Source organism: Equus caballus, chromosome 20 (assembly GCF_041296265.1).
Source record: "Equus caballus isolate H_3958 breed thoroughbred chromosome 20, TB-T2T, whole genome shotgun sequence".
Lineage (NCBI taxonomy): Eukaryota > Metazoa > Chordata > Mammalia > Perissodactyla > Equidae > Equus > Equus caballus.
This window is the reverse complement of record NC_091703.1, coordinates 642,983-656,098: the sequence shown is the minus strand read 5'-3', so window position 1 is coordinate 656,098 and position 13,116 is coordinate 642,983. Positions and strand designations below refer to the sequence as shown.

General features: G+C 51.5%; 1 long non-coding RNA gene across 1 annotated transcript in view; it reads left to right on the top strand.

Moving 5' to 3' along the window:
• The window catches only part of LOC138919312 (uncharacterized), a 144,291-nt gene that overhangs the window by 123,400 nt on the left and 7,775 nt on the right, over positions 1 to 13,116 (top strand). The window contains exons 26-27 of the long non-coding RNA XR_011429421.1: positions 3,801 to 4,356; positions 9,216 to 9,771. This is a non-coding gene — a long non-coding RNA (uncharacterized lncRNA). The remainder of the gene's footprint in view (positions 1 to 3,800; positions 4,357 to 9,215; positions 9,772 to 13,116) is intronic.

Genomic DNA, 13,116 nt, shown 5'->3' with positions numbered 1-13,116 from the left:
TGAACATCTTCCCTATTCTGCCTGGCAGGAATAGGTGCCTGGCGTATGGTCCCAGAGAAAGGGAGCCATTACCTTGAAAATCCCCCCACTGGGGTTCCTGTAGCAAGGGATGATCGGGGCATCCCTTGAACATCTTCCCTATTCTGCCTGGCAGGAATAGGTGCCTGGTGAATGGTCCCAGAGAAAGGGAGCCATTACCTTGAAAATCCCCCCATTGGGGTTCCTGTAGCAAGGGATGATGGGGGCATCCCTTGAACATCTTCCCTATTCTGCCTGGCAGGAATAGGTGCCTGGCGTATGGTCCCAGGAGAGAAAAGGACAAAGACAGTGAGAAAGAGAAAGACAGTGAGGAATTTTCCGCCAGTCTGGGGGACATTCTACCCAATTGCATCCTGGAGCCATTCTCCCAAGAAGGGGTTCCCATACTCCACCAAAGGTTAGAGTTTGGTACTTCCCTTGAACTGGAGTCCCGAGTGGGACTTTCCTCGCAGTTCAGAGCGTGGTCAGGTGCCAGAGGGAGGGATCCCAATCCAGCCTTAGGAAAAGAAACCTTCCACGGGAGTCTTGGAGATTTGCGGCCGTCCTAATGACTTAAGTGGCCGACCCGTGCCCACGTAAAATTTGTCTATTAGAGATAGAGTCAGGAAGGAATGGATTAATTCATTCTCCATCACCCTGAGGCTTAAGGTACTGAATCTCTTCAAGCTGAATGCCACAATTTGCCCCATAGAGTAGCCATGGGCAGCAAACGTGGATTCATACAGCCATCCAAGAAAGTTCCCGATGGAGCAGTGAATCTAGATCCATCCTTGAAAAAGAGAAAGGCATAAGGAAGAAAAGGGCACTTACCAGAACTCGAGCTCACAAGCCGATAAAGCAAGTCCCCGTACGGGCCACCAGAAATGATGCGGGATCGGTGAGCCGAGGAGTCGAAAGAAAGATTTCTTAGACTCTCAAGATCTGGCAGTAGTGCTCTTTTATTTAGAGAATAGTGAGGAATAGCATGGGGACAGGACCCATGGGCAGGCAGAGCTGGTGTGTGGGGACAAGACCCATGGGCAGTCAGAGCTCCTGCTGCTGCCCCCGCTGGCATGGGGACAGGTCCCATGGGCAGGCAGAGCTAGTGTGTGGGGACAAGACCCACAGGCAGTCAGAGCTCCTGCTGCTGCCGCTGCTGCTGCCCCCGCTGGCATGGGGACAGGACCCATGGGCAGGCAGAGCTGGTGCGTGGGGACAGGACCCACGGGCAGTCAGAGCTCCTGCTGCTGCCGCTGCTGCTGCCCCCGCTGGCATGGGGACAGGACCCATGGGCAGGCAGAGCTGGTGCGTGGGGACAGGACCCACGGGCAGTCAGAGCTCCTGCTGCTGCCCTGAGTTGAGGGTTAGGGCTAATTTTATAAGGCATGGGTACGTGACTTATTTTTACTGGAAAAAAAAAGAAAAGATGATGTAAAAAGTCATTAGATGATTTCAGTGCAGATGGGGTCTGGTTATTGTGCGGTCATATAACTTTAGATACGAATCTGGCCATATAGATCGGCATGCAGGTGAGGATGCCCCAGGCTTCTCTCCCTGGGGCGGTCCTAATTCATACCATAAAAAAAGTCCACTGGGTCGTATAGTTTGGCATGTAGGCCAGGTCACCTTGGGCTTCTCTAGCTGGGGCAGCCTTAATCCACATCAGTAGCCACTCACATTTTTCAAACAAGTTTAAATAAACATGAGAGTACATAGTAGAAACCTGAGTTGAGAATCATAGGTGGGAGGTAAGGAATCTGACAGGTTGCAGTCAAGGTGTCATCCAGGGGTGCCTCTGAAGCTTGACTGAGGCTGGAGGAGTGCCGGGGTCCCGCCCCGGCGGAGTCCAGGTTCCTGAGGGGTGGACGGCGTCGGCACGATGAGTGAGGGGGAAATAAAGGGGACGTGAGACTTGGGTTGGTGTTAGCAAGTCCGACTTTACTGTGCACAAGTGTGGTTTATATATTTTTCAGGATTAGTACAGAAATAGTTCTACAAATATTCTCAGAGAGATAAGGAAATAAAAAACGAGCACAAGAATATTTATTAGCATTCTATTCTATAGAGCATAAGGTTAATGGTAGTCTTCTCCGCAATTAACTGGTGTTTGTTTTCTCTAAGCTAAAGGAGATAGGTACCTAGGCGTCTGTTGTGATTCATGGTAAAGTTAAATCCAAGAGAGAAGGTCCAGGCCTCCGGACAGGACAGCAGTCCGTCTGGTTGCATCCTGGTGGAGCCATCCCTGCCTCCCTCAATCATTTACGCTATTAGTGTAGACGGTTAATGGGAACAAAAGGCGACTCCAGGGTGTCTTATCCACAGGGCTATCTGCATTCTCAGCGGGCAGTTAAACATCTTTACATTTCTGCGCCCTTTAGGGGGTGAAAGCATTCCTTTGTCTTTTAGATTGTGGAGCTAACAGTCCCTTAAGCACACTGCCAGAGAAAGTATCACTTTGTTAGTAAAGTAAAGGGCTGAAAAGCTAAGCTAAACTATGTAGCTTCAAGAATAAAAAAGAGAAATAAGTACAGACATAACCTTGCTAGAAAGCATGCATATAATTCAGAAAATATCAGGGGTGTCGGCCGGCCATTCTTCACCGAGGGGCATCCCTGCACCCCTCGGCCCTTCTACTCATCAATTATTTATTATTTATTGCTTTTAGGAGAAAACCTCTATAGCATTTTAACAGAAAGCAGAAGGTCAAGAATAATATATAGATACTTCTTGATCATCCAATTAACCAGCAAACTTAGAAGGACCATGCATATATATTTAGACAAAGAACTGGAGGGAGAAGGAAACATTAACCAGATGGAGGCCATAAACCTGATTCGACATCTTATCTGGGCAGGATTCCTTTCTGATTGTCTCAAATGGGACTGTGTGCTCCTCCAATAATTAACTGAAAAATATCTTGAAAGTTACCTGCAGGTGGTCACATTCTCTTATGCTATCTAATTTTCCCAGGAGATAGTGCCTCCCAAGCAGCCACCCAAAGGAGTGAAAACTGGAGGTTAAGAAAGGAAAAGGAATGAAGGGCAATTAGAAGCAGCACAGGTTTCAGAACTATGTGAGGGGCTGGCCGGTTATTCTTCACCAAGGGGCGGCCCTGCACCCCTCAGCGTTAATCGGCTGGTCCCTGTCAAACAGCCAATCAAATGATGTAGCCACGGCTCCCAGCAGAGGAGCTGCTTCCAAGATGACTCACTCACATGACTGGCAAGTCGATGCTGGCTTTTGGCAGGAGGCCTTAGTTCTTCGTCATGTGGCGTCTCCATAGGGCTGCTTGAGTCTCCTTAAGGTTCCACATGGCCACTGACTTCCCCAGCGCAAGTGATCTGAGAGAGAGCAGGGCCAAGCTGCACTGTCTTTAATGATACAGTCTTGGAAGCCACACTCCATCATTCCCACACTTTTCTTGGTGACACAGCTCAGCCCTATTCTGTGTGGAGGGGACAACACAAGGGCGTGACTACCAGGAGGTGAGAATTGTTGGAGGTCAGCTTGGAGGTGGGTGATCATAGAAGTTAATTAATTTAAAAGTGAAGTAATGCATGCCTAGTGGATGGCAAGCAGTTAATTTGTGAACAAGAGAAGGCAAAAGGGAGAGAAATTTTAAAACAGGGGTTGAAATGACTTGTGTGGTTAGCGTGCTAAGGAATCAATACGAAGTTACTGAAAGTATTGCTTAGCAGCTGTTGAAGTTAGACAATGGTATTTTAGACATTTGGATAACTTTTTATTTGAATGTTTTATATGCTATTTTCCCCCCTGCTTAGGATCAGCAAAGTCTCTTCTAAGTGATCAACGAAGACAAATGTTCCAGAAATACCTAGAGGAAAAGCGACTGAAAAAATTGAGAAACCTCAGCGATGACCACTTATAGTGGGTGTTTATAGACATGATAAGCCTATTTTTCTTTCACGAATACCAGCACACCAACCAAAAAAGGTAAATTTAGTATCATAACTTGATATTCAGGAATAGTTCTTAACCAGACTCTTCTTTAAGAGATTATACTTGAGGAATTCCAAGATGGCGCCGTGAGTAGTCCTCTTTGTCTCTCGCCCTTCGAGTCTACAATTATTTGGACACTTATCGCTTGACAAAGGATATCCAGACAGCATCTCAGGACGTCTGAGACACCCACGCGACTATACATCGGAAGGCGGACGGACTTTCCTCCGGGAGGATGTGGAAATAGGTGAAAACTCTCCGACCCCGACGGGCAGCCTAGTACCCGCAAGCGGCTTTCTTCCAACGGACGCCCCCAGAGGATCCACACACATCTAGGGCAGGAGCGAGAACACAACAGAGGAGCGACGGTGGAAACAGGTGACCAGAACCCTACTTAAACCCCCCGCAATTACTCCTAAACGCAGAGGGAAACTTTGGAGTTGCACACCTGAGCCCGCGGGGAGAGTCTCTCCCCGCCATTGGCGGGGAGACCCGGCCTGGTGCTCGGGGCGCCCGGAGGGTCCCAGAGAGAGACACGGAGGGCACGGAGGTCTCCCAGCTGCCGTTGCCCGCCCCGTGGGACTAGGGATTGCCGGAGATCTCGGAGAGGACCGGGGCGGGGGAACTTTCAAAGGCGGGTCCGGCGACCCGGTGGGGAAGCGCCGGAGCTCCGCCAGGCAGCAGACAAAACTCTCAGTCTGCCGGTAGCAGAGGGGCCACGCTGAGCACTCAGGGCTCCCGGCAGAGGCCCGGAGAGAAGCCCAGAGGGCGGGGCGACCCCCAGCTGCCGTTGCCCGCCCCGGGGGACTAGGGATTGCCGGAGATCTCGGAGAGGACCGGGGCGGGGGAACTTTCAAAGGCCGGATCGGCGACCCGGAGGGGAAGCGCCGGAGCTCCGCCAGGCAGCAGACAAAACTCTCTGTCTGCCGGTAGCAGAGGGGCCACGCTGAGCATTCAGAGCTCCCGGCAGAGGCCCGGAGAGAAGCCCAGAGGGCGGGGCGACCCCCAGCTGCCGTTGCCCACCCGGTGAGGCTAGGGATTGCCGGAGATCTCGGAGAGGACTGGGGCTGGAGAGAGTTCCAGAGACCCAGCTTAGTAGCCTAGGGGGAAGCCCTACAGGCTCACAGAAGCCTTAGGGAAAGCCTCTGCACAGCACCAGTAGAAGGCACCCAGCCGCCAGCCACAAGGCTGGAAGACCCCAGGGCAAAAGCAGCATAGCTAGGTGTACTAACCACAGACTGTAGAAGATGCCCCCCAATGGAGTTCCTGTAGCAAGGGATGATGGGGGCATCCCTTGAACATCTTCCCTATTCTGCCTGACAGTAATAGGTGCCTGGCGTATGGTCCCCAGGAGAGAAAAGGAGAAAGAAAAGGAGCCATTACCTTGAAAATCCCCCCACTGGGGTTCCTGTAGCAAGGGATGATGGGGGCATCCCTTGAACATCTTCCCTATTCTGCCTGGCAGGAATAGGTGCCTGGCGTATGGTCCCAGAGAAAGGGAGCCATTACCTTGAAAATCCCCCCACTGGGGTTCCTGTAGCAAGGGATGATCGGGGCATCCCTTGAACATCTTCCCTATTCTGCCTGGCAGGAATAGGTGCCTGGTGAATGGTCCCAGAGAAAGGGAGCCATTACCTTGAAAATCCCCCCATTGGGGTTCCTGTAGCAAGGGATGATGGGGGCATCCCTTGAACATCTTCCCTATTCTGCCTGGCAGGAATAGGTGCCTGGCGTATGGTCCCAGGAGAGAAAAGGACAAAGACAGTGAGAAAGAGAAAGACAGTGAGGAATTTTCCGCCAGTCTGGGGGACATTCTACCCAATTGCATCCTGGAGCCATTCTCCCAAGAAGGGGTTCCCATACTCCACCAAAGGTTAGAGTTTGGTACTTCCCTTGAACTGGAGTCCCGAGTGGGACTTTCCTCGCAGTTCAGAGCGTGGTCAGGTGCCAGAGGGAGGGATCCCAATCCAGCCTTAGGAAAAGAAACCTTCCACGGGAGTCTTGGAGATTTGCGGCCGTCCTAATGACTTAAGTGGCCGACCCGCGCCCACGTAAAATTTGTCTATTAGAGATAGAGTCAGGAAGGAATGGATTAATTCATTCTCCATCACCCTGAGGCTTAAGGTACTGAATCTCTTCAAGCTGAATGCCACAATTTGCCCCATAGAGTAGCCATGGGCAGCAAACGTGGATTCATACAGCCATCCAAGAAAGTTCCCGATGGAGCAGTGAATCTAGATCCATCCTTGAAAAAGAGAAAGGCATAAGGAAGAAAAGGGCACTTACCAGAACTCGAGCTCACAAGCCGATAAAGCAAGTCCCCGTACGGGCCACCAGAAATGATGCGGGATCGGTGAGCCGAGGAGTCGAAAGAAAGATTTCTTAGACTCTCAAGATCTGGCAGTAGTGCTCTTTTATTTAGAGAATAGTGAGGAATAGCATGGGGACAGGACCCATGGGCAGGCAGAGCTGGTGTGTGGGGACAAGACCCACGGGCAGTCAGAGCTCCTGCTGCTGCCCCCGCTGGCATGGGGACAGGTCCCATGGGCAGGCAGAGCTAGTGTGTGGGGACAAGACCCACAGGCAGTCAGAGCTCCTGCTGCTGCCGCTGCTGCTGCCCCCGCTGGCATGGGGACAGGACCCATGGGCAGGCAGAGCTGGTGCGTGGGGACAGGACCCACGGGCAGTCAGAGCTCCTGCTGCTGCCGCTGCTGCTGCCCCCGCTGGCATGGGGACAGGACCCATGGGCAGGCAGAGCTGGTGCGTGGGGACAGGACCCACGGGCAGTCAGAGCTCCTGCTGCTGCCCTGAGTTGAGGGTTAGGGCTAATTTTATAAGGCATGGGTACGTGACTTATTTTTACTGGAAAAAAAAAGAAAAGATGATGTAAAAAGTCATTAGATGATTTCAGTGCAGATGGGGTCTGGTTATTGTGCGGTCATATAACTTTAGATACGAATCTGGCCATATAGATCGGCATGCAGGTGAGGATGCCCCAGGCTTCTCTCCCTGGGGCGGTCCTAATTCATACCATAAAAAAAGTCCACTGGGTCGTATAGTTTGGCATGTAGGCCAGGTCACCTTGGGCTTCTCTAGCTGGGGCAGCCTTAATCCACATCAGTAGCCACTCACATTTTTCAAACAAGTTTAAATAAACATGAGAGTACATAGTAGAAACCTGAGTTGAGAATCATAGGTGGGAGGTAAGGAATCTGACAGGTTGCAGTCAAGGTGTCATCCAGGGGTGCCTCTGAAGCTTGACTGAGGCTGGAGGAGTGCCGGGGTCCCGCCCCGGCGGAGTCCAGGTTCCTGAGGGGTGGACGGCGTCGGCACGATGAGTGAGGGGGAAATAAAGGGGACGTGAGACTTGGGTTGGTGTTAGCAAGTCCGACTTTACTGTGCACAAGTGTCGTTTATATATTTTTCAGGATTAGTACAGAAATAGTTCTACAAATATTCTCAGAGAGATAAGGAAATAAAAAACGAGCACAAGAATATTTATTAGCATTCTATTCTATAGAGCATAAGGTTAATGGTAGTCTTCTCCGCAATTAACTGGTGTTTGTTTTCTCTAAGCTAAAGGAGATAGGTACCTAGGCGTCTGTTGTGATTCATGGTAAAGTTAAATCCAAGAGAGAAGGTCCAGGCCTCCGGACAGGACAGCAGTCCGTCTGGTTGCATCCTGGTGGAGCCATCCCTGCCTCCCTCAATCATTTACGCTATTAGTGTAGACGGTTAATGGGAACAAAAGGCGACTCCAGGGTGTCTTATCCACAGGGCTATCTGCATTCTCAGCGGGCAGTTAAACATCTTTACATTTCTGCGCCCTTTAGGGGGTGAAAGCATTCCTTTGTCTTTTAGATTGTGGAGCTAACAGTCCCTTAAGCACACTGCCAGAGAAAGTATCACTTTGTTAGTAAAGTAAAGGGCTGAAAAGCTAAGCTAAACTATGTAGCTTCAAGAATAAAAAAGAGAAATAAGTACAGACATAACCTTGCTAGAAAGCATGCATATAATTCAGAAAATATCAGGGGTGTCGGCCGGCCATTCTTCACCGAGGGGCATCCCTGCACCCCTCGGCCCTTCTACTCATCAATTATTTATTATTTATTGCTTTTAGGAGAAAACCTCTACAGCATTTTAACAGAAAGCAGAAGGTCAAGAATAATATATAGATACTTCTTGATCATCCAATTAACCAGCAAACTTAGAAGGACCATGCATATATATTTAGACAAAGAACTGGAGGGAGAAGGAAACATTAACCAGATGGAGGCCATAAACCTGATTCGACATCTTATCTGGGCAGGATTCCTTTCTGATTGTCTCAAATGGGACTGTGTGCTCCTCCAATAATTAACTGAAAAATATCTTGAAAGTTACCTGCAGGTGGTCACATTCTCTTATGCTATCTAATTTTCCCAGGAGATAGTGCCTCCCAAGCAGCCACCCAAAGGAGTGAAAACTGGAGGTTAAGAAAGGAAAAGGAATGAAGGGCAATTAGAAGCAGCACAGGTTTCAGAACTATGTGAGGGGCTGGCCGGTTATTCTTCACCAAGGGGCGGCCCTGCACCCCTCAGCGTTAATCGGCTGGTCCCTGTCAAACAGCCAATCAAATGATGTAGCCACGGCTCCCAGCAGAGGAGCTGCTTCCAAGATGACTCACTCACATGACTGGCAAGTCGATGCTGGCTTTTGGCAGGAGGCCTTAGTTCTTCGTCATGTGGCGTCTCCATAGGGCTGCTTGAGTCTCCTTAAGGTTCCACATGGCCACTGACTTCCCCAGCGCAAGTGATCTGAGAGAGAGCAGGGCCAAGCTGCACTGTCTTTAATGATACAGTCTTGGAAGCCACACTCCATCATTCCCACACTTTTCTTGGTGACACAGCTCAGCCCTATTCTGTGTGGAGGGGACAACACAAGGGCGTGACTACCAGGAGGTGAGAATTGTTGGAGGTCAGCTTGGAGGTGGGTGATCATAGAAGTTAATTAATTTAAAAGTGAAGTAATGCATGCCTAGTGGATGGCAAGCAGTTAATTTGTGAACAAGAGAAGGCAAAAGGGAGAGAAATTTTAAAACAGGGGTTGAAATGACTTGTGTGGTTAGCGTGCTAAGGAATCAATACGAAGTTACTGAAAGTATTGCTTAGCAGCTGTTGAAGTTAGACAATGGTATTTTAGACATTTGGATAACTTTTTATTTGAATGTTTTATATGCTATTTTCCCCCCTGCTTAGGATCAGCAAAGTCTCTTCTAAGTGATCAACGAAGACAAATGTTCCAGAAATACCTAGAGGAAAAGCGACTGAAAAAATTGAGAAACCTCAGCGATGACCACTTATAGTGGGTGTTTATAGACATGATAAGCCTATTTTTCTTTCACGAATACCAGCACACCAACCAAAAAAGGTAAATTTAGTATCATAACTTGATATTCAGGAATAGTTCTTAACCAGACTCTTCTTTAAGAGATTATACTTGAGGAATTCCAAGATGGCGCCGTGAGTAGTCCTCTTTGTCTCTCGCCCTTCGAGTCTACAATTATTTGGACACTTATCGCTTGACAAAGGATATCCAGACAGCATCTCAGGACGTCTGAGACACCCACGCGACTATACATCGGAAGGCGGACGGACTTTCCTCCGGGAGGATGTGGAAATAGGTGAAAACTCTCCGACCCCGACGGGCAGCCTAGTACCCGCAAGCGGCTTTCTTCCAACGGACGCCCCCAGAGGATCCACACACATCTAGGGCAGGAGCGAGAACACAACAGAGGAGCGACGGTGGAAACAGGTGACCAGAACCCTACTTAAACCCCCCGCAATTACTCCTAAACGCAGAGGGAAACTTTGGAGTTGCACACCTGAGCCCGCGGGGAGAGTCTCTCCCCGCCATTGGCGGGGAGACCCGGCCTGGTGCTCGGGGCGCCCGGAGGGTCCCAGAGAGAGACACGGAGGGCACGGAGGTCTCCCAGCTGCCGTTGCCCGCCCCGTGGGACTAGGGATTGCCGGAGATCTCGGAGAGGACCGGGGCGGGGGAACTTTCAAAGGCGGGTCCGGCGACCCGGTGGGGAAGCGCCGGAGCTCCGCCAGGCAGCAGACAAAACTCTCAGTCTGCCGGTAGCAGAGGGGCCACGCTGAGCACTCAGGGCTCCCGGCAGAGGCCCGGAGAGAAGCCCAGAGGGCGGGGCGACCCCCAGCTGCCGTTGCCCGCCCCGGGGGACTAGGGATTGCCGGAGATCTCGGAGAGGACCGGGGCGGGGGAACTTTCAAAGGCGGGTCCGGCGACCCGGTGGGGAAGCGCCGGAGCTCCGCCAGGCAGCAGACAAAACTCTCTGTCTGCCGGTAGCAGAGGGGCCACGCTGAGCACTCAGGGCTCCCGGCAGAGGCCCGGACAGAAGCCCAGAGCGCGGGGCGACCCCCAGCTGCCGTTGCCCGCCCCGTGGGACTAGGGATTGCCAGAGATCTCGGAGAGGACCGGGGTGGGGGAACTTTCAAAGGCGGGTCCGGCGACCCGGAGGGGAAGCGCCGGAGCTCCGCCAGACAGCAGACAAAAATCTCTGTCTGCCGGTAGCAGAGGGGCCACGCTGAGCATTCAGAGCTCCCGGCAGAGGCCCGGAGAGAAGCCCAGAGGGCGGGGCGACCCCCAGCTGCCGTTGCCCACCCGGTGAGGCTAGGGATTGCCGGAGATCTCGGAGAGGACTGGGGCTGGAGAGAGTTCCAGAGACCCAGCTTAGTAGCCTAGGGGGAAGCCCTACAGGCTCACAGAAGCCTTAGGGAAAGCCTCTGCACAGCACCAGTAGAAGGCACCCAGCCGCCAGCCACAAGGCTGGAAGACCCCAGGGCAAAAGCAGCATAGCTAGGTGTACTAACCACAGACTGTAGAAGATGCCCCCCAATGGAGTTCCTGTAGCAAGGGATGATGGGGGCATCCCTTGAACATCTTCCCTATTCTGCCTGACAGTAATAGGTGCCTGGCGTATGGTCCCCAGGAGAGAAAAGGAGAAAGAAAAGGAGCCATTACCTTGAAAATCCCCCCACTGGGGTTCCTGTAGCAAGGGATGATGGGGGCATCCCTTGAACATCTTCCCTATTCTGCCTGGCAGGAATAGGTGCCTGGCGTATGGTCCCAGAGAAAGGGAGCCATTACCTTGAAAATCCCCCCACTGGGGTTCCTGTAGCAAGGGATGATCGGGGCATCCCTTGAACATCTTCCCTATTCTGCCTGGCAGGAATAGGTGCCTGGTGAATGGTCCCAGAGAAAGGGAGCCATTACCTTGAAAATCCCCCCATTGGGGTTCCTGTAGCAAGGGATGATGGGGGCATCCCTTGAACATCTTCCCTATTCTGCCTGGCAGGAATAGGTGCCTGGCGTATGGTCCCAGGAGAGAAAAGGACAAAGACAGTGAGAAAGAGAAAGACAGTGAGGAATTTTCCGCCAGTCTGGGGGACATTCTACCCAATTGCATCCTGGAGCCATTCTCCCAAGAAGGGGTTCCCATACTCCACCAAAGGTTAGAGTTTGGTACTTCCCTTGAACTGGAGTCCCGAGTGGGACTTTCCTCGCAGTTCAGAGCGTGGTCAGGTGCCAGAGGGAGGGATCCCAATCCAGCCTTAGGAAAAGAAACCTTCCACGGGAGTCTTGGAGATTTGCGGCCGTCCTAATGACTTAAGTGGCCGACCCGCGCCCACGTAAAATTTGTCTATTAGAGATAGAGTCAGGAAGGAATGGATTAATTCATTCTCCATCACCCTGAGGCTTAAGGTACTGAATCTCTTCAAGCTGAATGCCACAATTTGCCCCATAGAGTAGCCATGGGCAGCAAACGTGGATTCATACAGCCATCCAAGAAAGTTCCCGATGGAGCAGTGAATCTAGATCCATCCTTGAAAAAGAGAAAGGCATAAGGAAGAAAAGGGCACTTACCAGAACTCGAGCTCACAAGCCGATAAAGCAAGTCCCCATACGGGCCACCAGAAATGATGCGGGATCGGTGAGCCGAGGAGTCGAAAGAAAGATTTCTTAGACTCTCAAGATCTGGCAGTAGTGCTCTTTTATTTAGAGAATAGTGAGGAATAGCATGGGGACAGGACCCATGGGCAGGCAGAGCTGGTGTGTGGGGACAAGACCCACGGGCAGTCAGAGCTCCTGCTGCTGCCCCCGCTGGCATGGGGACAGGTCCCATGGGCAGGCAGAGCTAGTGTGTGGGGACAAGACCCACAGGCAGTCAGAGCTCCTGCTGCTGCCGCTGCTGCTGCCCCCGCTGGCATGGGGACAGGACCCATGGGCAGGCAGAGCTGGTGCGTGGGGACAGGACCCACGGGCAGTCAGAGCTCCTGCTGCTGCCGCTGCTGCTGCCCCCGCTGGCATGGGGACAGGACCCATGGGCAGGCAGAGCTGGTGCGTGGGGACAGGACCCACGGGCAGTCAGAGCTCCTGCTGCTGCCCTGAGTTGAGGGTTAGGGCTAATTTTATAAGGCATGGGTACGTGACTTATTTTTACTGGAAAAAAAAAGAAAAGATGATGTAAAAAGTCATTAGATGATTTCAGTGCAGATGGGGTCTGGTTATTGTGCGGTCATATAACTTTAGATACGAATCTGGCCATATAGATCGGCATGCAGGTGAGGATGCCCCAGGCTTCTCTCCCTGGGGCGGTCCTAATTCATACCATAAAAAAAGTCCACTGGGTCGTATAGTTTGGCATGTAGGCCAGGTCACCTTGGGCTTCTCTAGCTGGGGCAGCCTTAATCCACATCAGTAGCCACTCACATTTTTCAAACAAGTTTAAATAAACATGAGAGTACATAGTAGAAACCTGAGTTGAGAATCATAGGTGGGAGGTAAGGAATCTGACAGGTTGCAGTCAAGGTGTCATCCAGGGGTGCCTCTGAAGCTTGACTGAGGCTGGAGGAGTGCCGGGGTCCCGCCCCGGCGGAGTCCAGGTTCCTGAGGGGTGGACGGCGTCGGCACGATGAGTGAGGGGGAAATAAAGGGGACGTGAGACTTGGGTTGGTGTTAGCAAGTCCGACTTTACTGTGCACAAGTGTCGTTTATATATTTTTCAGGATTAGTACAGAAATAGTTCTACAAATATTCTCAGAGAGATAAGGAAATAAAAAACGAGCACAAGAATAT